Here is a 23,474-nt window from a genome sequence, read left to right as displayed (position 1 = left end):
ATAGAGAAATAGAAATAGGATTGACCAAATGAGTGTGCCAGTGTTAAGCCCTGCCCAGCCAGGTAGCTAACCATGTTTTATTGACAGGGAAATAAAGACTTCAGAGAGAAATATGATTCGCTCTGCCTTGTCTCTAAGAGAAAAATGAGTTAGGCCAGAGAAATAACAGCTCGCTTCCTCCTTTGAAGACAACAGTTTATCTCCAGAGATACTAACACAACCAAGCACAGAGCAGGGCCACTGGTTCAACTACCACATGGACAGGGGTACAAGAGGCGTGATGAATGGGGGACAAGAGGGTCGGAGCTGCACGGTTTCTCAGGCCATGGAGATTGTCTTGAGCCCCCAGGAGGGATGGCCTGTACAGTGGGGCCTTGACTTACGAGTGTCCCGACTAACGAGTTTTTTGAGATACCAGCTGTCGGCAGATTTTTTGCATTGAGTTGACAGAGTAATTTGAGTTAATGAGCTCCTTTACGAGCTCGGTCTCAGAACGAATTAAACTCATAAGTCAAGGCCCCACTGTATGTGCCTGAAATTATTCTGAGGGCTTTTTACTTGAAATGCAAACAGGCATATTCATGGGAAGTATATCTGGTGCCAAACAATTAGAAAAGCCTCCTGTTCTTACTGATTATATTTCATTCATTTCAATAAATATCTACTAGCCACCTACTCTGTGCCCCAGCCTGCATTAGATGTTTGTTTCTTTTACATCGGCATGGCAGGATTTATAGTTGCAAGCCTTGGAAACCAGGGTTCAGAGAACAGCCAGGAAGAGCAAGCATTTATTGAGTGCCAGGGACTGGGCAAAACAAGTCTGCACACGTTATGGTTACAACAACCATTTAAGGTACAGACTTTATCATCTCAATTTTACAGATAAGAAAACTGAGGCTTTGAGAGCTTCTGTTTCCCTAAGTTGCACATATAGTGGGTGACAGAGTTGGTATTTAAACTAAGGAAGTCCTGTATCCTTCCCCTGAAATTCAAGGCTCTTCTGAATTCAGGGGTTAAATAATTAGCCCGACATCATGCGACTTGCCAGAGATGAAGCTCCACTCCTACCCAGAGCTCTTTCCTCTATCCCTGCCGCTTGAGGAAGTTATTTATTAATATTGGAAAGGCATTTATCATCTGATAAGAGAAACAAGACAAACATAATACAGAGCTAATATCACACCAAGGCCAAAGTCTGGCCTTCAGTCAATTAATAAGCCCTCCAGGCACAAATATTGTGTTCAGAATAGAGAGAAAATCAATTGGCATTGCATCCCACTCGGCACAGACCTTCACTGAGAATTTCTATGCACTCATGCTTTACTCACTTGGCAGAGGCTTATCCTGCTCATGGACCACCACATGCTGCCCTCATATCCTTGCTCCTGTGCACTAGGCAGAGCCAGATGACTCATTTGGGACAATAGACTGTAAGGGGATGTGATATGTATCACTCCTGGGCCCAAACAAGAAGAGCACATGAAGTTTCTGTTTCCCAGAAACATTCCAGGTTTGTGGAGGCTTTGTCAGCCTGGGTCCCTGAGTTTCTTTGGGGAGAAAGCTTTGTGCTGAACTGCACTGGATAAGTTTCATGGTGACGAAATACATCGATTATGTGTCAAGGCATTGCAATTAGAGGTGAATTTGTTACTGCAGCATAACTTGGCCTATCCTAACCAATGCAGAGGCCTGCTGTCATTTAAAAGGAGAACATACAAGGAAAGGTCGGGGGCACCGGGAGAGAATTATGCTAAGTTAGAGAAAGACAAATACCATATGATTTCACTTATATGTGGAAGCTAATAAAAATAAACTAACAAAATAGAAACAGACTTATAGCTGTTAGAGAGGAGAGTGTAGGGGAGCTGGGTGAAAAAGATGAAAGGATTAAGAAAAAAACACCTCATAGACAGACAATAGTATGATCATTAACAGAGGGGAAGGGGTAGGTGGGGAGAGGCAAGAGATGGTAAAGGGGGGCTAAATGGTAATGCAAAGAGACATGACTTGAGATGGTAAACACAAAATACAATATACAAATCCTATACAATTTTATTAACCAATGTAACCCCAATAAAAGCATAATTTATTATATGCTTTATTATTAATTCAACTCTGCCAGGGAGAGATGACTTGGGACATTGAGGGGCCAGAAGAGAGAAGAGAACACCCAGAGCAGTGGGTATGTGTTGGGAACCAGGGTTGGCTACAATTGGATTGGGACTATGGGATAAGGCCAGAAAGAGATCTCAGTGCTTCCTCCTGGGGTTACAGTTCCAGCACGACGTGGCTGAGAAGTGTGCCTTAAAGTTAATTGTATATTTGAAGGAAAAGATTATTTGAGCTGAGGATTAAAGTGTCCTCAGTTACCCCACTTGGGCTCCTCCTGTAAACAGAAGTAGGATTTTGTGCCAGAGAGTGACAGATGGAAGGTTCTGCTTTAGGAAGTGCAAATGCCAATAGTGTCAGGGTGATTGATACTTGGGGAAATTGAAGCCAGGAAGACAAGTTAGGAGGCCAGTTCTAAAATCTAGACAGCTCATCATACTGAACAACGCTGGACCTAACTCTCTCAGAATTGACTCATGAAAAAAATGGGAAGAAGTTTTGAAGAGGCTAGTCTGAGGAAGGCCACATGAAGCCCAGGTTCCAATATCCAAGGAGAGATTTGTGCCCAAAGACCCTGCCCCTTGCCCCCCAGATTGAAGCCAGTCCCTCGTCCAGTGCTTGACATGTGCATGTTCTATGCAGTGATCACATTCTACTGGCCAGGAGTGGTCTAAACAAGGAAAACAAACCAGAGACCAGCCCAGCTATCATCCTTACAGAGTTTTCTTCCAAGGACTAGCTGCCTCTGCTCCTTACTCACAGCTCTGTGGTTCACTCATTTCAAATTTATCAATCCATTCACTCATCCATAATAAATGTGCATTGGACACTATTAAGTGCCAGGAACATAGGATATCAGGTGCCATCTTCCAGGAATACAAGAATAAGAAGTCAGGCATGGCACCTTCAGATCCTAACATTGTCTGTTGAATAGAAATGATATATTGCTGTCATGGCTTAATGTCTAATTATAAACTGTGGTAAGAGTGCTGAGCCACAAGCATGGGGTACTTCAGAGCCCATAATATTTGAAGAACATGGTCTAGTTTGTTGGGTAAAGGGAGCAAATGATGATTAAACTAAAAACAAAAAACTAAGCTGAAACTTGAACCAGGAGGAGGCTCGTCCTGGGCAGAGAGAAAGGCAGTCTGCAAATGCTGTCAGGAAAGGTCATGACATTTGGAGTCTAGAGAGATAAGGAGAGTCAGGGAGGATCCGACTGAAGGGCAAAATAATTTCAAATTCCTTGCCATGGCCCATCGGGCTGTGTGACTGCACCCCACCTGGGAGCAGCAGGAAGCCCCTGGCTGGCTTGGATCAGTGACTAAAAGAATGAATTGTCAATTTGCTATCCAACTAGCTGCATTAGGGAAGCCAAACACTATAAAGAGTTAGGATAAAGAGTTAGGAGCTACTGGGATTATCCAGGGTTGGATGATAATGGCTTGATTAGGGAGTTAGGGGAAAAGGTGAAAAGAAAGGGGACGGATTTGAATGATGTACATAAAATTACAAGATCCAATGGTAGATTGGGAGTGGAGGGAGAGGCAGAGAGGGGGCCAAGGATGACTTCTAGTTTTCTGAATCACACGACTGTGTGGATGGCATTGATTCTGACTGAGATAGCGGAAACATGAGCAGTCAGGTTTGGGGAGAGAAAAGGTAATTTTTTGTTTTGAGCAAATGATAATTAAAATAAGATCCTAGGGCCGTAGGATGAGGGGCTTTAGGTCTGACTGGTCTCTTTGCAGACCTCTGATCACTGGAGCTGGGATGATGCTGTCACACTCTCACCTGTTGGCAATACTGTCAACAAGCTGATTCAACATTCAGAGCTACTGCGTTGAAACTTTAAGTCTTCTCTGCTTTATATTTTATGCTTTTTAAGCCACAGTTTGGCAGTTGACTTCAGATTCATAAGAACTTTTTACAGAAATAAACACAGAAACCACATGAATTGGGAGCTTGGACACAGCTCATCGTTTGGGGTTTTCCATGGTTTTCGAGAGAATCCCATTAATTCCCAGAGGACACTCAGGATTTCGAGGTCCTGGAGATGGAGTTGTTTCTGGCCGGGGACATTGGAGAAGAATTTCCTGTGAAACTTGCATTTGAGCTGCATCTTGGAGTATGAGTATAATTTAGACAAGTGGTGATGGGAGAGGGAGAAGAATTCAGGCAAAGGCAATAACTTGGCAATAGCATGGTAGAAGATATGTTTCCTCTCTTGGGCATCCTCCAGAACCCTCCACGTTGGTGCCCCGTCCCGGGCACAGAGCCCTTAGGGATCCTTAGGATCCTTACATGGTAAGAGTGGTTGCTACCTGGGAAAATGGCTTCAGATCAGCAGTCTTGGGCATGAGCACATTGAACTGAGGCAGAAGTGGTCAAAGACAGGGAGGAAAGGGGACACAGAAAAGATATTCTATTTTTCACCCACTTTCCTTTCTTCTACATCCACACATGTGTTCCATGACCTAGAATAGCCTGCTCAGTATCCCCTAAACATGCCCCCTTTCCTCCTCTGTTTACAGCACAAGCAGAGCAGACTTTTTGGACACTTTGACAGTACAATATGGAGTCACTGTCAGCCATGAGAGTTATGTCAAGTGCTAAGTAAAGACTGAGGTAATGGGGTGTAATGGGAACACCTTTAGGATGGGGTTCAGAATGCCCAAAACTGGACATTTGGATCAGGAATCCATCTGAACACCCATCTGAGTGGGGCCTCCTCCCCTTGTGGGCTATAAGAACTCAGAGCTCTGACCATGCAATAGTCAGGCATGGCTGCACCACGGGTCATGCTAGGAGCCCATGAGACTTCTGCTCCACCGGACGCTTGCCGCCCCTGCAGCCACCTAGCTTGAGACTGACACCCGCCTCTCCACCTGCAGATGCCAACAAGGACCGGGACTTTACGCTGGACACTCTGCTCGCTTCTGTCATGTAAGCTCCCTGCTCTGTGTGTAACCTGTGAGTGACTGTATTGGTTTATTGGGGAGGTCTTCCCTAACAAACCTGGCATTGTGGAAAGTCACAAACGTGTGTGAGTGACTCCTTTGGGAGATACTCCCTTGCTCACGACACCCTCTCTGTACCTTTACTCATGCTTTTGCCTCTTCCAGAAATAGCCTGCACTCTCCATCCTCTCTAGTCCAAATTTTACATCTCCCCCAGGATCCAACTCAGGGGCTAGTCCACAGTGCTCTTCTCTCCTTCCCCAGCTGAAGGCAATATTTCCCTTGCAAAAACTTTCCACCATGCCTCTCACTTGGCACCTCTTCCTTTCTGAGCTTATGTTCAGTCTACTTGGGGTCATGCTTTGATGCTCCTTGGGGCAGGGTCTATATTGGATTCCTTCCCGGAGACCCAGACCAGCCTAGCACATAAGTGAGAGCTCCATAAAGGTTGAACTGGAGGATGGAACCTGAATCTAGGACTCCTGGTTCCTCTTTCCAGATCTGACTCTACCCTGCAAAACACACAAGAGTAACACAAAGCCAACTACATCCATTAAATACTTTTATCCATAGCCTGAAGCCATGACAGTGAAAATCCGAGCACCCAGGGGGTGAATAGCCACATTTCCTTTTACTTTGTCTGAATGTTACAGCTTTATCTTGTGGGACATTGCTTCCTGCCGGTGAATTGATAGTTCCTCTAGGACCGTGGTCTGCAAACTGCGGCTCTCGAGCCACATGCGGCTCTTTGGCCCCTTGAGTGTGGCTCTTCCTAAGCCTTAGGAGTACTCTAATTAAGTTAATAACAATGTACCTACCTATATAGTTTAAGTTTAAACAATTTGGCTCTCAAAAGAAATTTCAATCGCTGTACTGTTGATATTTGGCTCTGTTGACTAATGAGTTTGCCGACCACTGCACTAGGACAATGTGCTCCACCTGGAGATGGAGGAAAGAGGGACCATGGGTGTTCCTCTGCCCACCAGGCTGCCCACACTGAAGTCCAAATAACACACGTGTGTGCAAGTGAGTGCATGTGTGTGACCGTGGACATGTGCAACGAGGTGGGTGTGGACATGGGCAAGGGTCATGACCTCACCAGCTCAATCCTCTACTTTAGAAAATTACTGGTTTGGGCTCATTCACAAGAGAGAATGAGAGACACAGAAGGAGGGAGAGAGATCTATTCCCAAGCAGTAATCATGTTACTGAAAACCACCAGCAGTCATCGTGTTTATCTTTCTCATTTATGCAAACCCCAAACAGCCCGCTGCAGCAAATCACATTTCAGCAGGGCAGATTATTCTGTCTGTAGCCTAAACTTCTCGCTGCCTCTCTCTCAGGAGCAGCCTCTCTAGGTAAATATAAATCTCATCCTAATAGCAACGTTTGGAGAAGTAATGTTATTTGCTCTGATTTAGAGAAAACACAACATGGGCTCTGGCAAAGCTGATCTTTTTCTTTAGAAATTAATCAAAGGCACATAATGCAGAGGCAGCCCGAATGCTCCTCTGGCAGAGTGGAGCACTGGGGTGTGTGTGTGTGTGTGTGTGTGTGTGCAGGGGTTGAGGGCTGGCTTTGATGAATTATCCCAACCTTCTAACTCCTCCTCTGGACATATGGACTGGGCTCCCTTTTATTTCTTTCCTGTCATTCGAGTGGTTTCTGGAGACCAGTTCATGAGATTTATACAGAGTTGAGAGAGATCAAATGGCTGTTTTTCACTGCACAAGCGAGGATCTGCAAGTTTGACCCCAAGGGAATATGAAAACTCAATCCAGTATTGACCTCCTCTGCCTTTGGAGGAGGATGAGCATCTGAGAGTGAGGTGCCTGAGCAGGCACTTACCTTCTGGGGCAGGGCCGGGGTGGGGGTGTAGTGTATGGCCACAGGACTGGGGAGAAGTGGGGAACACAGTCACTGCCTTTCTGAGCCCATCCCACCTCTAGTCCCTGAGCACAGGGAGACAGAATATGTAATAAAGTTTTTTTTAAAATGACAGAGAAGCCCTGTTCTAAGGAGCCACTTGCAGCACCTGAGTCAGTAAGGCATCGTGGTAGAAAGGACAGGCTCCGGAGTCTGACTCGCTAAATTCAAATCCCAACCATTACAAGCGGAGTGATCTTAGACTCTTTGCTTCCCAGGCCTCAGTTTCCTCATTTAGCAACTGATTTGATAGGATTGCTGGGAGAATTAAATAGGTGAATACATACAAAGAATTTACAACAGCTTCTGGAGCTGTGAGCAGGACTTGTTAACTATCATATTCTTATTATTAGTGGTGATAATTCAAACCTCTTGCTGGCCCGCATTTCTGTGAAAGCACACTACAGGAGAGCATCAAATGTGAGGGTCTGCCAACCTCACAGGTTACAAAACTGCAAAGAGCTCAGGATAAGCAGGTAGTTGAGAGTTAATCCATCCACTCCTTTGTGGTCTAGGATCTCTCTGGATCCAGGCAAAGATATGCTGAAGCAATCTGTTTTTCTGGGGTTGGTTATATGGCCTTTATGGCCAGAAAATGGCTATTTTCTGTCTTCCAGAACTGAAGGGGTCTTCTAATTACATTTACGATTGGAAAGAGCAGAAGATGAAGAATTGGGTCCAAACTGAGCATCAATGGGCCATGTGATTTGCACCAGCCACTTCGCCTCTGGGAGCCTCAGTTTCCCCATCTGTACAATGAGGAGGTGGCATCAATGACCTCTAAAGAATCACCCAGAGTCAACAGTCCATTCGCCTCTCTGGTCCTATAGGTAGGCTTGATGTGGCAACAGGACTTGAGAGGGTAGATGGGGGTGGTCATGCCAGGCCCAGGCCTCAGGTTTCCTATCTGATCATTACTATGAGGCCCTCACAGGGAGACTGGTATCTAAGAGCCAGCACAGGGGAGGAACTGGCTTCTATGACTCAGCCAAGTTCCCTCCAAAGGGCTGGTGGTCCTCAGACTTCTTTATCGCATGACCTTCTCCTGGAGGGCCTGGGTGCATGATGCAGGCCTTGCCACCCCCAACAGTCTCTGGCAACTTTGCACTTGGTCTCCTTGACCGGTGGCTCTTGCCACTCCAGACTGGCGACCCCCCTGAGAGAGCAGAGGCTAGCCCAGCCTCCCCTGGGTTCCCATTCCCTGAAGCCACTGGCTTCTCCCCCGACAGCAGTTGCAGAGCAGGGTTTGAGAAACTGTGTTTCGCTACAGCAGGAGCACTACTGTCTAGAGAAGGTGAGAGAGGCGAGTCTGCTCTCAGCTCTCAGAGGCTGGATCACTCAGTAAATCCTCAAATGGATCGAGCACCGACCGCAGACTAATAATGAGAGGGCAACCTCTGAGTACAGACTCATACAAGGTATTGCAGGAGTAGTTTTACCTCTTTCATATTTATAGTTTCCTTGTGAAGGAGTACAGTACACATTTGTAACTGGAGAAACTGAGTCTCGAAAAGCTTTAAGAATATACTGCTAAGTGGCATCACCAGGGCTTGACCCAGAAATACTATGAGTAGGAGATATGAAGGAGCAGAAGGCTTGGCCTCTGGCTGTAGCATGTACATCCTGCTGGGCTCTGCCTGGCTTTGTCCTGTGCTGCCATTCTATGTGTTAATGCCTGGGGTAGATAAGATAATATGTTATGCAGATCATGAAGTAGGAGAGCCAGCTCACTGTGGCCTAGGGAAGTGAGGAAAGCTGAATGCACTTCCCACCAGGCTTTGCAGGACAGAGAGGGATGCTCTAAGCAAGGAGAAACCAGGGCAGATGAGGAAAATAGCAGTAGCAAAGGCCACCCCTTGTGCCATTGGAGATCCTGTTTTCTTCTAGTTAGCCTGGGCTAACGATGCTGATTTGACTCATGGAAAAGGAACTAGAAAGCAAATGCATGGGTATTCCCTCTCCTTCAGAGCTGCAGCTGGCCTGGGGAGCAGGGCTGTCTGTGTAGGAATGTGTTCCAGGAAAGAGGATTAAGAAAAGGTTTTAAGGATATGCAGTAAGGCTCACAGTAAAGCCAAGTTGGATGTCCCTAAGAGACAACTCCTTAAATATTTTCAGCAAATGCCCTTAGTGGTAGAAAATATAAATACACCCTCCCAGTATGTTTACTTGGATTTTTTAAAAAATCAGGCCATGCTTGTATATTCCATGAAACATATCCATGTTTGTTTCAATGCACTTATTAATTTCACAAATATTTGTGATCCCGCATTTTGTGTTGGGAACTGTTCTGGGCACTGGAGGTGGGGGTGAGGAGCAGTAAACACTGAGCTTAAACCAATAGTGTTTCAAACCATTTTCTGAATGCACATGAATTGACTGTAGTATTTTTGTTTCGTGGCTACTGGCAGTTGGTCAGGCAGGTGACTCAAATACAGATTTTAATCACTTCCCAATATGGTGTTGGTTTACAAAATGTCAGCCCTGCACTGCCCTGGAGAGTCCGTTAGGATGACATTGCAGCCAAGGGAGAGGGCCCCAAGAAACCTTAATTAGCCTTCGGCTGATTTCAGGAACCAGACCTTCCTGATAATTTACTGCAAAACTCATACAATTCTCTAAAATAAGAAGATCAGTCACAGGACACTGCAGTGGGAACATGGATGATGGCTCAAGGCCAGTAGCTTAGTCTGCTGAGAATCCGCCTCAAATTCATTCTACAAGATCTGTTCCAATACACGGGATTTCAGAAAGTAAATGTGTGATTGCACCACAGATTCCTTAAGGAAGGTGGGGCAAGACCCCACCTCCAATGTACTTGTCTTTGGGAGGACTAATTTATCAGGACTTGACTTTTAAAGGCCATGGGAAGAGGTGCCCTCAACTGCTGCCTTTATATCCACACTCAAGTGAGCCCAGAAAGAAACACTGGTGAAGGGGGAAACAGGAGGGCTGATTCACTTTGGGCAGGAAACTGCGTCCCCAAAAAGGTGAGTCTGGAATCGAAATTAAAAACATGAGGACATTGCAGCTGAGGCTATCCCAGGTGGCACCTGGGCTCACACTCATACAGTAGACCTCATTAACTTGAAACAGGAATGGCAAATGGCTTTCATTTTGCATGACATTCCTGATAGATTAGAGTGGCTGTTGAGAACACTGTGTTCAGAAGGGTTCTCCAGCTGTATTTCAGCTCAGCAAGAAAGAAAGCTGGGATCATTCAGCAATGTCTGCTGTGGCAGAGATAGAGGAAGTGGCACCCATGTACCAAGTGCTTGCCATCCTCGACTTGGTATGATGAGGGCAGGGTGGATTTCTCTTTGAAATGTTGAAATATCTATAGAGCTCTGTTGCATTATCATTTTCAATTACTGTTTCCCACAACAAACAGCAACATGAATCATAAATATGAATATGCAAATTAGAGCACTTATTTCCAAGTTTCTAATTAGCGGGCTCTCCTATTCCATGTTTCCTTGTCATGAGGGCCCCTTTGGCAGTGAGAGAAACAGGTCTGTCCTGAGAAGCTGTCTGATAATAAAGGAGAGAAATCTAAATCCAGAGTCACTCTTAGCAAACTCCTCCCTGAGTAAGTCAACCTTGAAGCAAACTCTATCACCCACCCCCTATTTCCATAAGTGGGTTCAGGCAGGCTCTAAAAAGAGAGATCTGGTTATCAAATGCCTTCTGATAACCAAGGGCATTCATTACATTGGTGGCTTTTACACTGAAATAATATTTCTAACAGGCCATTGGTTATTACTTAGGCCTTCCCTTTTAAGGCAATGGACAGTATGTACTTCTGAGAGGAATGCATCCTGTTTTGAACACAAAAGACAGATGCTTGTATAAATGTTTGATTACCTGTATTAGTAGGTAATCATTAAAATAAATAAATAAAAATAAAGAGGGATATCTGGCTTATTCTCACCATTTACTGGAAGAATCAGCTGGGGAATAACTTGCCTGTTTCCTGGAGCTTAGATCTGTGTCATTGGTGCAGAACAGTAGGAGAGAACCCAAGGACAAGTGCAGGAGGAAAGATCACATCACCAAAGGCAACTCGGGCTCCCCGCTGACGCTGCCCCCTGTCAACTCTGACAGCCATTTGGCAAATCCACCCCTGCAGTACCGTTCCCAGTGACAGCTTGAGAGGGGGCTGGGGAAATTCTCCCTTTCTGGAGAGCAGTCGACACATCAAGAGACAACTTCTTTGCACAGTTTGTGGGCTCTGCAGTCTAATGGAAAGGGCACCAATGATTCAAGAGACGGGGAGGTTTCCCTGCACATCTGAGCCTGGAGTGCCAGAGACTGACAGTAACTGTGGAATAAAGACGGTGGAAAGATTTCTAAAGATATTTCACTCTTTTCAGAGGCCGGCCCTGAAGAGTTTCAGTGGAAGTCTTAGATGTAAGGCGTGTAAAATGGGTTTTCTGAGAAACAGCTGCCAGCACTTTCACATCTGGCTGATCAGCTCCCCTTCCTAACTGATGAAAGCAAGAAGACCTCTCCAGCATCACCAGAAAGACATTTGTAAAAATTCAACAGAGTCAGATTAGATACTGGCTTGGAAAAGTCATTGTCCTCTCTCCTCTGTTTTTTAACAAACTTCTTGATGAAAATCTGAATAGTTTTTCGATTTCACCTTCTCATGAAGTAGAAATTCTCAAAGGAAAAAGGGGGAAGGGGACTACAGTCTTTCAGGAAATTAAGTTAAATTCAATTAAGTTATATAAATACATTGGGTTGCTTTGGTATTATTCTCAGTTTGTCCCTGAAGACTGTATTCCAGAATGTGTCACGTGAAACTGTTCTACTCTTGCTGGCAGCCTGGCTTCAATGCTACCAGCAGATTGATGAAAAGCTCTTTGAGGACAGAGGCAAGGCTCCGTTGTATGAACATGCTTTTATTTGATAAATATGTATAGAGAATCCACGCTGGTTGTTTACTAGCATTCCCTTGGTGCCCAAAAGTAAATAAAATAGATGAATGCCTACCTTCATGGATCTTATATCTATCTGGAAAAGATAGATTATAAACAACTAACCCAATCAATAAACAAGATCCTCTCAGGTGGTGACAAAGTCTATAATGCCCTATAGAGAAATAAAACAGCAATGAAATAAAAAGTGATGAGAGGAGAAGACTTCCAAGAGCTGAAAACTAAATGATAAGGAGTCAGCCATCATTCCTAACAAGTGGGTGATCTTGGCATGTTCCCAGAGCAGAAGGCAGACCAGCATACTAACTCAAACCTGGTGAGTGAGAAACATGTAAGAGGAGACTGATGGAGTGGGAAGGGGCTAGATCATGGTAAAGATTCTGGGTTTGATTCCTTTGGAAAGCTTTAAGTGAGAGAATGACATGAACTGATAAAATATCACTCTGGCTTCTATTTGGAAAATGGACTATAGAGGTTAAAAATAGATGCAATCTCATGCGTATATAAGTAAGTGAATATTCTCATTCTAAATCTGGGGTGGGGATAGGTGAGCGAGTGTTGAGCAGAATGAACAGGCGAGAAAGGAGCAGGTTGTATTAATCGGGTATAAGAAAAGCTGCTATGACAAAAAGATCTCACAATACCTTAGCTCCAAGAAAATATAAATTGATCTCTCTTTCCTATAGGTCCATAGTTGAGCAGCCCAGGGTTTGCAGGATGGCCCTTGCCCTACAAAGTTGTCAAGAACACAAGCCATGGAATTGACCCAGCTGTGCCCAACCTGTAGCTTTCATCTCTGGCTCCCAAGCAAATGCTCTGGTTCTGCCATTTCCCAGCCATAAAGAAGGAAAAGGGAAGAACTCCAGGAAGTATTGTGCTAGTCAGTGTTTAATAACTGGCTCTCTTGAGGGCAAAGACCTAATTTGTAGCATTTGCTGATTTCCATGGAATAAATACTTCTATCATGGCTGATTTCAAACTACCAGCTTCACCTCACTGAAATCAGAGTTGGAAAGAGATGCATACAATGAAGCAACTCCAGCATACTTCCAGCTCCAGGGAAAAACTTCTCTAAATGAATCCATGTAGGATTGTGACAAGACATAGTGTACCCATGAACACTAAACTACAGGGTTTTGAGGAAGCCACACATTGCTTAGTATGAAAAGACCCAAAATTTTACTAAAATTCACAGGAAAGGAAATTTTAAAATGATAGGGGTAAAATAGAGGGGATTTTTACAGCAGTAAAAACTATTCTGGATGATACTGTAATGGTGGATACAAGTCATTATACATGTTTCAAAAATTCATAGATTTTTATAACTGTAAATTATGGACTTTAGTTAATAATAATCTATCAATATTGGCTTATCGATTGTAAGAAATGTACCACACTAATGTATGTTGATAATAGGGAAACCTAAAATTGCTCCGAAAAATCTATTAATTAAAAATTATAGAAATGGCATTTCTATGGATATGTATATAAATGTGAATGGTATGTGTGTGCTTGTGTGTGCATGGTGGGGGGTGGGGAGCATGTAGTAGAGGGGACCTCTTAGATCTGATGGCAAGAGACCTAACTAAATCGCTCCCCGACTCCTGTACCCCAGGCCTGGCAGAATAAGAGCAGTCCTATGGAGAAAATGCCCATCTTTCTTCAGTTACCATGCAACCCTCTTCCACAAGGTCATTAATTTGTATCTTATTAAAGTGGGCCTGCCTGGCACTGCACTTTCATTGACTGGACACATTTCCAATTGGAAGAATTGTAAATCAGGAGTCCTCCCTGTCTTTTATTCTTTGCTTGCAATTCTTCTTTCTGTAGACTTATTGGAAATAGCCATCATGTGTATTCTATTGGGGCCAGGGGGAGACACCAAGATGGAGTGTGAGAGGAGACACTATCTGTTTCTGCTATCCTTGCCCCCAAAATAAATAACTCTGAAGGATAATTTACCATGTCTCAAAATGTCCTATTTCCTTTCTGTTGTATTATGGTAGGCTGAATGATGGTCCCCAAAGATGACTGACTATGCTCTGATCCCCAGAACCTGTGAATATGTTCTGAATATGGCAAAAAGGATTTTGCAGAGGTGATTAAGTTAAGGGATTTGAAAGATTATCCTGGATTATCTAGATGGACTCAATGTAATCACAAGGAGCCTCACAAAACAGAAAACAGTGTAACAAGGGAAGTAGAGGGACAAAGAGAGACTGGAAGACATTATGCTGTTGGCTTTGAAGGTGGACGATGGGCCATGAGCCAAGGAATGCAGATGGCCTCTAAAAGCTAGAAAAGGCAAGGAAACTGATTCTTCCATAAAGCATCCAGAAGGAATGCAGCCCTGCTGATCCATTTTAGGACTTTTGATTTCCAGAACTGTAAGAAAATAAATTTGTGTGTTTTTTTAAGCCACTAAGTTTGTGATAATTTGTGACAAATTGGAAGCTAATACATATACCTTCTACCTATTAATCTGTTATTTCTCTACCATCAAACTATCCAGGTGTCCTTTCTTCTGCTTATCTTTTTCTTTTATTTTAGTTCCTGTCTTAAATCTATGGTTTCGGGGCTGAGCCCAAGCAGAACACTCACTACTATCTTGCCTCTCTAGTCTTAGATTGGCACAATTAGTGGCGGGCAGATGAGGACACTCAATAGGCATTTGTTGAATGAATTAAAAGATTTTGTTTTCCAAATTTATTCTATGTTTAAAAGAATGTTGTGGAGATTTTTGTGTTTGTTTTTTTATTTTAGTCATGCTGTTTGCTTTAATCTACCCTCTCTCCCATGAGAAACCACCCATCCACAAGGTGGCTTCTAGCTGTAAGTACAGGTGGCTTCCAGCTCTAAGTACACATGGCTTCATTTTCTTGGTTTTGACCTAGCCCTGTAGTCTGAGCTCTTTATGGAGTTCCAGTTCCCAGGACTTCCTGATGGCAAATGGACATCTCAGCTTTTTTTATGTGGGACACCAATCTACACTAGAATCAGATGGGAAGTTCCAGAGAGCCTCCGAATGTACACTTCTGGGTGGGGGTCAAAAAGATACAGTGACTGTATATAAGACAGCACAACATCATATGAAACTGAGGAAGGGCTCCTGGCAGCTGTAGAGGCCTTTTGGGCTCATAAAGAGGAAAGCTGCTCCCAAGTCACAGATTATACCCCTGACCCAGGCATTCATCTCAGATATGCAATGTCCTAGGTCACAAGGAGACCAGGCAACAAATTAGAAGCAGATGAGAGCCTACAATCAAAATACAATTCAAAGGATGTTTCCTTCTGAGAACGGGTCATGAAGTCTAAGAGTATACAAAATGCATTGCAGAGGAACTTAGAGACCAATAGCTCAACTCTGTGTAGAGCCACACAAATGACTTCTTCTCTCAGGCCTCAGTTTTCTAAGGACCACATAAACAGCAAATGGCTGGGTCAAGTCTTGGCAGCATGAGTACAACAAGAAGGGCACATTTGTTGTTAACTCAGAATGGGTCACAATGCAATGAGGTGATGGAAGATCATCAACTTGCTAGATTTTAACGTTAAGTCATTTCACTTTTTTTTGGGGGGGGGGGTTCCTTTACAAAATAATTGAATCCAACATACACACACACACACACACACACACACACACACACACACACACACACACCAGACACTACTGGGAAGAGTGCTGCTCCACTAAGATGACAATGGATGTGGTAAAACTCAGCACTTCTCATCCTCATCCCTCTTTGATTCCTTTTCATGAATCTGGGAACTGCCAAGTGTCAAATATTTCCAGTTACATAAGCCCTGCAAGATGGAGATTTTATTTCTCAGAGATAACACAGGACAGAAGACTTCAGAGAAGGCACCATTTAAATATCCTAAGTGGATATGCCTCTCCATGGGAGCAGAGAAGAAGGAAGACACCAATTAAACTGAACCCTCAGGCGTAGACATCTCATTACTGGCATATGTCGAGTGGAAGCTGCTCAGGACCACCTCCACTGAGCTAGACCTCAGCTCGAGCCATTGCCCAACCTCTTAGGACAACCCCCAGGCGAATGACAGAACATTATTTCAGTCGTTCCAAATGAGACCCCACCCCCAGTAACCAACATTTGGCATTTCAGTAGGAGTTCATTTCAGACTGGTTCCCCACAGTCATAAGTAGAAAATTTTATATCAACTTAAAATCTCATGCATCTCTAAAGAGGACCGGCAGAGTCCATTTGATATAAAGAAAAGCACTGTGGCTTTGTATTTCTGTTATGTTCTATTACAGACAAGCCTCCTACAATGGCAATCTCATGGTGCCCAGCTCCAATCTTAAACTACAACCCAAGGAATGACTGAAAGAAAGTTTATTGAAAAAGAACTACAGCTAGTTAAAAACCATATGGAAAAAGTTTGATCTCACTTGCAATAAAAAATGTTTAAGTTTACATAACAATGAAATTCTACCCTTGTCTATAAGATTTGAGAAAATATAAATATCAAGGTTGGCAAAGTTGGGATGTAATGAACATCCCCACAGTGTGCTAGTGAGTGTGAATTGATTTGACTATATTAGACTGTAAACCAGTCATTTGTATAAAAAAAACTTAAAAAGTACCCTTTGAGGGAATCCACTGTATGGCAGAACATAGTTGCCAATGATCCATCTAATAAGGGGTTAATTTCCAAATAAGGTACTCATACAACTCAACAAAAGGAAGACAAACAATCCAATTAAAAGTGGGCAGAGGACCTAAATAGTCACTTCTCCAAAGAGGACATACAAATGGAAAAGAGGCACATGAAAAAATGCTCAACATCACTAAGTCAGAGAGATGCAAATTAAACCAACAATGAGTACCACCTCACACCTGCCAGAATGACTCCTATTAATAAACCGATAAGCAACAAGTGCTGGCGAGGATGTAGAGAAATAGTAACCCTAGTACACTGCTGGTGAGAATACAGACTGGTGCAGCCATTATGGAAAACAGTATGGAGTTTCCTTCAAAAATTAAATATAAAACTGCCATTTGACCCACTTATTCCACTTCTAGAAATATATACTAAGAAACCTGAAGCACCAATCAGAAAGAATGTATGCACCCCTAAGTTCATAGCAGTGCAATTTACAATAGCTAAGATCTGGAAACAGCCCAAGTGCCCATCAGTGGTACATTTACACAATGGAAAAGCTGTGGTACATTTACACAATGGAATACTATGCAGCTATAAAAAAGAAATATCTCTTACCCTTTGAGACAGCATGGAGGGACCTGGAGAGTATTATGCTAAGCAAAATAAGCCAGTCAGAGAAAGACAAATATCACATGATCTCACTCTAATGAACAAAATAAACTAACAAACAAAATAGATCCAGAGACATACAACAGACTGACGATTCTCAGAAGGAAGGTGTGTGTGGGAGGGGGGAGTGGGAAGAGACTAACCAAAGAACTTAGATGCATATATGCATAACCCATGGACACAGACAATAGTGCTATGAAGGCCTGGGAAGGGGGCAGGAGTGGGGAAGAGGGCATAATGGGGCGGGGTGGGGGGCGGGGATCTGTAATCATTTCAACAATAAAGGTAATTTTTTTAAAGAAAGAACCCTTTGAACTAGTCATACCACTTCCAGTAAGTATTTAAGGGCAGTTACCCAACACTTAATGCACAAAAATCTTCAACGCAGTATAATCAACAGCAGCAAAAAAAATAATAAAATTAATAAAAGGAAACATTCTAAATAGTCCCTATATAACTATAATGCACATTTGTGATGGAATATTATGCAGCTTTTAAAAATGATATAGAAACAATATCTTAAAACCTTGTAAAATGCAAGTATCATCATATTAAATTTAAAGAAAAGAATAAAATTGTATATACAGAATCCTGACAACTTCTGTGGGGGAAAGCCTTATGATAATGTCAGCACATCAAGATGCAACTGAGTGGCAAATTTGTGGAAGATGTTTTTGTTCTTATTATCTTGCATTTTCCAATTTTCACAATAAGCACATACTATGTTTATACTTAGGAAAAAGTAAACTATGCTTTCAAATATAAGTTAAAATAAAATTGCATGGAAAACGTAGCCCATTTATACCCCTACTTTGAAGAACATAAACTGGAGGAAAACTCACATCACTTTGTATTTTAATCCATATGTAAATAAAACCCTAGTTTTTATATGCAGATAATTCACGAATATGGAGAGTCTGGCAGCTGAAACTGGGACTTTGATGTATGCCAGGGCACGCAGAGCTATTAGAAAGAGGATTTGTGATAATCCTGTTGACACAACCCAGAGAACCTCACCTGTTCCAGGTCTCAACTTCACAAAAATATCGTAGAAAGACAAACAGCATGGGATAATTTAGCAATTAAGGGAATTACAGTAAACAGAGGATGGGTTCATTTATCTTTGTTCCAAAGTTTCCATAGTAGATTTCTTTGGAGGGTAAGAGAATAATATTTGCCTTGAGAAACACTGAGGTGCAGGAAATGTCTCTCGCCATTTTGGAAAAATTAGGGCAATGAAACACTGAAATGAAATGCTTTGGAATCCCACAGGACAATCTGTGTCCCCGGCCATGGAACGGTCCTCTGCAGCGCCGCTGAGATGAGACTCCATTGACACAGGGATTTTGTTCGTGTCCAACACCAAACAGTTTTCCCCACAGCAGGTCCAAAACACTCACTTTACTTTTGTTTTCAGGAAGTAGTTTTGACTTCTCTCCAAGGATACTGCCCCATTGAATCTACTCTGACTTGGGACTTTGGATAATATGTTTTGCCATAAAATATAAAGAGCAATGGAAGAGAAGATATTTTTAGGAAGTTGCTAAAGAAAACAATTGTTATAAAGATGGTATTTTGTGCTCAGCGGTGTGGTTCAATGGTTGAGTGTTGACCCATGAACCAGGAGGTCACGGTTCAATTCCTGGTCAGTGCACATGCCCAGGTTGCAGGAGGTAGCTGATGGATGAGTCTCTCTCAGCATTAATCTTTCCATCTCTCTCCCTCTCCCTTCATCTCTCTGAAATTATATTTTTAAAAAGTTGCTAGGTCTGCATACATCAAAATTAATACATTTTAAAAGATGGCATTTGTTTTAAAGGCCCAGTAAACAAGGAATATTTTGAATGACACTGGGATTGGAGCAGCAGAACTGAGTTGCAGCACTAAATCTGCACACACCTTGCGTTTGGCAGAGCAACCACAGCTTCCATCAGAGTCTCAAAGAGACCCATAATCCAAAAGTCAATTAAAAGCCACTTCTTTACGCAGATCCAGGATGTGTCCGCAGGAGGGGCCTGATGGCAGCACGCTAGTTGGCAAACGGTTGTTGTGAAGCAGCCTTTGCACAGCGAGCACATTCACTTTTCCCACAGCATGTGATTCGGATCAATAGGAATGGAAACATTTTCTAAAGATGCTTTCCATCAGACTAAGAAAATGCTATTTGTCTCTGTTTTTGCTGTCATTTTTCTCACCAATAGGATTATTACTATTGAGGGTGACTTTGGAGTTGGAGGGGTCAAGGTCACCTCTTGGCTTCATCATTGGCTCTCGCAGGTCTAAAAGTGCTCCATAACCTCCCTTTGTGATTTTTAAGGTAAAGAGAAAATCCAGAGAATGAGCTACTGCTCCACAGAAGGCAAGTCCAGGAAACCAAAGGAGCATGAGGGGACAGAGGCACGATTCCACCAAGGCCAAAGAACCAGGCTGATGGGCACCTCAACAGAATCTGGGCCATTTCAACGCTGTCTCCTTAAAAAGTTGCTTCTTACCTCTTCACTCTGTCTCAATTCCATTTTTTTTTAAATTAACTGCAGTAACTTTACCAGCCAACTCTATTGGGAAGGAGGGGAGGGAGTAAGAACAAGGCATTGATGAATTAAAAAGGATGGCAATAAACTTTGCCAGAGAGAAAAGCTTGATTAAATTCACATAATCATGATTTTTTAACTAATGACAGTCTCCACTTCAGGCTTGGATGTCAAGTCTCCTGGAGGTGTTAACATCATTATTCCACAGGAAAACACACAAAAGCAAAAGAATATTATTTCCAAAGCTCTGTTGGATGATGTGGAAATCCGCATTAACTGAGCTGATGGTCCCTCATTAAATAAGAGATCTTGTTTCCCCTAGGCTTCCACGGAGAACTGCATTAATTCAGAAAACTTAGTTGTGGGAGAGCAATCCTTTCCTAGAAAGCATAAATATGACAAAGACTGTGTTGAAAGTCCTCGTGGACCATTGTTTAGCCATAATGACCTCCGGAGGGAGTTTCACATGGTGTCATGACACGATAAACACATGAAAATTTGGAATGGCTATTCAGGATGGCCATTAAGATAATTAACAAGTTGGTCACTTCCCAGTGGCCACCATGAAAACAAAATCTCCACCACAGCTATCAGGAATGCAGTGAAACATAACACTGGAAAGAATTTCAATGTCCAATGTTAGAAAAATGGTAGCAAATTATGGTATGTCCATAAAGTATTTATGATGCTATCAGTGAAAATTATGTTCATGAGGAATATGTAAGGATATGAGAATAAAGCTTGTGATGTGTTAAATAAATAAATCAGGATTAAAAATATATATAAAGCCTGATCACAGATGTTTTTAAAACATAATAATCTCTCTAACGAAGATAACCACTAGTAACATTTGTTATATCTAGCCTCTTTCTATACAAGTGACCTTTATTTTCTTCTTTTCAATTCTGTGTTTAAAAAGATAAATAACTTAAAACTAAATTCCATGGTGTTCTTTCCGATCAAAAGGGAACTTGTAAATATCTAGAAATAAAGAGTTCTTTCTAAAATTAGGAGGACTTTTTTTTCTCCAAGATGCTAAACTCAAGGGAAGAGATATTGCGTCTATTGCTGGCAGGAACTTAAACTACTTGACTGCCTCCTCTCCCTGTTTCTCCCCCAGCTGCTCTGAGTCCCAAGACAGAACACAGCAGAGCACAACAACTCTTGTCCTGTTCCTAGCCAGTGAATTTTGGCACACTTATGAGGACCCAGAATTCCCTAACTCGTGACCTTCTAATAGGCCCTGAGGTAGAGAGCCATCTGTTGCTGGCACTTAGAAGCCAGTCTAAAGTGTATGGATCTGAGAATGAAAATAGTTTCAGAAGCAGGATTCCATGTCTACCATCAATGGCCACTGAGCCTTGGCTTTGAGTATCCTTCTGCTGGGAGCACATTCTCCAAGCCAGATACAGGTTGAAAAGGCTCAGGCTGAATCCTGGTAGAGTCCCAGTTCTGGCTGTTATCTGTTGTGTGGCTTTGGGTAGATGACGCAGACTCTCTGATCTCAATGTCCTTGCTTGTAAAATAATATCTACTCCTAGAGAGCATTGTTACAAGGATTAAATGAGACCACGTATATAGGGACTGTGGCCTGGGGCACTGGTGCACTTTGGCAACAGCCACCCATCATATCTGAGGTGAGGGCTTGGCCTGGTGCTACTGTTGTGGAAATGTATTCATCCATGAGGCATGGCATCTACCCACAGTGAGCAAAACCCCCACTACAGAGACATGGAAAAAATGACACTAATTTAAGACTGTCTTCCATAAAGGGCTCAAGTTAGAGTTACCAATTCCATCGAGAATTCAGACTAGAAAAAGCAAAATAAAGACTGGGAGTTATCACAAAGAAACAACATAGGGCAACAGGACCGCATCTAGACAAGTGGCCACCCAAAGGCCTCTCAGAGGAGATGCCCTGTGAGCACAAACCTGAATGATGAGAAGGAGACTTGTCTCCTTACTGACTTGCTGTGATGTCCCTCACTTCTCCTGGAGGAATAAAAGACCCTAAGGAATAACACTCTATAACCTGTTCTGCTTGCCTGCCATTCTGTTTTGCAACAAACATTGATTAAGAACCTAACATAGACTATTTTTAGGGAGGGGAGAGTACTGTAATGGCTAAAGCACAGCATGTGTGGAAACATCACTTATACTGTGTAGATTTCTCTTTAACAAACCTGTCTCCCCAGTTGGACTGCGGTCAACATGACAAACTGCTAAGGTTACACAGGAAAGCAACTGAAGAGCTCTCTGAAGAAATCTGCAAAGGCTTCTCAGAGAAAGTGACATTTGTGTGGGATCATAAAGGAAGAGTTGGAATTCTCTAGGCAGAGAACAAAAGTAGAGCATTATGGCAAAGGAAACAGCTTAATATGTATGACCAGAAGTGTTTCTCGGATAATGGAGAGACGGAAGCACAAAATGGGGCTGGAAAGACCACCTGAGTTCCAACCACAAAGAGATGTGGATGATTCGCTAAGTCACTGAGACCTGAGTGAGTTGGCAGTGAGGGACCATGAGAGGATGCTAAGCTAGGCCATGACCTGGCCAGGCCATCTTGTTGCCAGAGGACATTGAACACATCCAGCCAGAAAACCTTACCTGATTGAGTTGCTTGATGAATTGTATAAAAGACAACAGGCAGGTGCTCAGGCAAGATGGCTAAATCATGGTCATCAGAGTATGCTCCAAGGGAAGACTTTTTCACAACTGACAGGCATTCATTCATCTCATCACCTTTCATACAAATTGAACTGAACACCTCCTGTAATCCAGGTGCAAGATGTGGCAGTGAGGATATGGAGATCAAACTTGACCCTGCCTGCACTCAAGTCTTGAGAAAGAGGCTGACTTCTAAAAAGATGATTATCTGTGCTGTGACATTGTGAAGGAAGCTCAGAAGGACAACCAATCCACTTCTGGGGGGAAAATCTTCCCAGAGGGGGTGATGTCTGATCAGGGATCTGAAGGATGAGGGGAAATTAGCAGGTGAGAAGCAGGGGAAAAAGCTCCAGGCAGAGACTAAGCACAATTTGAGGAAAACTTCAGGGAGTCTTCAGTGCAAGAAGGGGTGGAAGAAAAGCCCAGCCAAGTAGAAAAAGGACATTTGCCAAGTTTCTGTGAAAGAAGCAGAGGAGAGAAAGAGGAAAATTAAAGTTGGTAATGAAAAGTTCATTGTTCATTTTCCTAAATTCTGAATCTCCCACTGCCTCTCCCTGGGCACATGTGCCAAAGGATAAAATTGAAGCATTCTTCTTTCTTTCCTTTTAAAAAAATATATTTTTTATTGGTTTCAGAGAGGAAAGGAGAGGGAGAGGAAGATAGAAACATCAATGATGAGAGAGAATCATTGATCAGCTGCCTCCTGCACACCCCACACTGGGGATGGAGCCCGCAACCCATGCATATGCCCTGACAAGGAATCGAACCATGACCTCCCAGTTTGTAGGTTGACACTCAACCACTGAGCCACGCCTCCTTCCTTTTTTAAATACCACATTGATGAATCAATATGTCTGGTTCCCAGGGCAGGCTCTCTATTTTCTTTTCAGTGACTTTGTTTTACAGTTCAAAATGTATGGATGGGGAATCTTATTCTTTTTTCAATTTTAAGCCTGTCTTTTTCAAGGCTATTTCTCTACCAAGCAGGATTACTTGTCCAGAGGAAATTAAATTGATAGACTCTCTCATGTCCTGCAACTTCA

The sequence above is a fragment of the Myotis lucifugus genome, unplaced genomic scaffold (assembly GCF_000147115.1).
Source record: "Myotis lucifugus unplaced genomic scaffold, Myoluc2.0 scaffold_44, whole genome shotgun sequence".
NCBI lineage: Eukaryota > Metazoa > Chordata > Mammalia > Chiroptera > Vespertilionidae > Myotis > Myotis lucifugus.
The sequence above is the reverse complement of the archived record's forward strand: the minus strand, read 5'-3'. Positions refer to the sequence as shown.